This window comes from Wasmannia auropunctata, unplaced genomic scaffold, assembly GCF_000956235.1.
Source record: "Wasmannia auropunctata unplaced genomic scaffold, wasmannia.A_1.0 LD335967.1, whole genome shotgun sequence".
Taxonomy (NCBI): Eukaryota; Metazoa; Arthropoda; class Insecta; order Hymenoptera; family Formicidae; genus Wasmannia; species Wasmannia auropunctata.
The window spans coordinates 54,311-56,195 of NW_012026923.1; positions in this window are offsets into that span (position 1 = coordinate 54,311).

Here is a 1,885-nt window from a genome sequence, read left to right on the forward strand (position 1 = left end):
ATAATTTTACTTTACATTAAAAAAATTATTAAATATATTTAAACTTTTACTTACCAGTAGTGTTGAAAGTTAATCTTTTAGCACATGCATCTACATTATATGGAGACATAGATAAGTCAAATAATTCTGCAAATAGAAAAATAGAATGAAATGAACACTTATTTAACAATACGTTAAGTAATATTATATATTAATGCATATAAATATTTAAAAAATGCTAAATTCATGATCAAACTCTAATAATGTTGCTGTTTTATCATTATTTATACATACAATTTATAATACATGCGTACAATTTGCGAAACATCAATATACCACTGCAATATACAAACTACTACATCAATATTGCATGCGTGTAGACATTCAATTTTTAGGCATATTAATATTTTTCATTAAATATCTGAGCCTGATTCTAACAACTGAATATTGTATCTTCATGTAATCCACGTACAAATCTTTATTTTATACAAATATACTACAGAATTTTTGTACTAAGCAAATATTTACACGAATTGACAGTTCTAGACATATTAAATTAAGAATAGGTATAATAAAAAAGAAAATTCCAAATCCAAATTTTTTAACCTGTTCTCATTTTCGGCATTTAAAGTCGATTAGTTTCGATTACATCAATGCTTATATCGTTAAGGATTTTTAATCGTGAAGGATTTTTAAATTTATGTAGGTATTTTGAAAAATAATCGCGTTCTGTCGATAAAAGACGAGTTTAAAATTCCCTGAGCTTCATATTCAATTGTAACATAACGACCGTTATACATACCAGTTAATGAAACATTAACAGCATTATCAGTTAGACAATAATTTTCGACTGCAGTGCATGCATGCATGCATATCCACAGAGTCTATAAAATTAATCATAAATATATAGTCAATAGTATTTACATTTTGATGGCAAATTATTTAACAAAAAAATTATTTATAGAAATAATAATAGTAATATGAAAAACATAAAAAAGATTCACCATGAGATAACGAAATTTCCAAATCTTGCTGCCAGACAATCTCCATTCTATCGTCTTTATCTCGCATATCTGATCTGTTATTATTATAGTCTATATCTTGCATCACAATCTGAGATATATTAGCATTATCATCGATGAAACTTATGTTAGTACCTGACATAAGAAGAAAATATATTACTATACTATGTTCATGTATGATCAATCTGTTGTACATATAATCGATATTAATTAAACATACCAAAAGTTTCTGCTCCATTATTTCTTACAATATCGTCAATAAACATTCTCGAATTGTCAATATCTATAACATAATAACAAAAAAGAAAAACGTGCATTAGATTTTAGCATACATAATAGAACCTCGTTGAGAGCTCATAAATTTTTTAAGAGATTATTTTAGTCTACACACTTTTTTTATGTTGCTTTAGAAATATAAAATGAAAATCGTATCTTCAATATGTAAAAAAATGTTAATACATTTTATAATATAGATAATATATTAGAATAACAATCATATAAAAATCGTAACATTTATTTTGTATTTTAGTACCACAGCTGTATTCATTTTCATTGTGCCTCATTATGTTAATGTCTCACATAAGAAAACGTATATTACGTATATTTTTGCATATTAAATAGAAAAAATGTTAATAGATAATTCTAATTACCAGAAAATATCGGCAAATCAATGGTTTCTTGGTAATCACAGTGATTATTCTTTTCCATTTCCGGACTGTTGTTCTCTCGACTTTCATCTCTGTTTGTTGTCGATTTGCCGATACCTAATATAATAAGGAAAAAGACATTACATTTTAACATGATATGTATAATAGAAATCTTGTAGAGTCTATCCCAGGCAGACAGGATCGGTTCACAGACGTCGATTCGACGTCGAATCGATA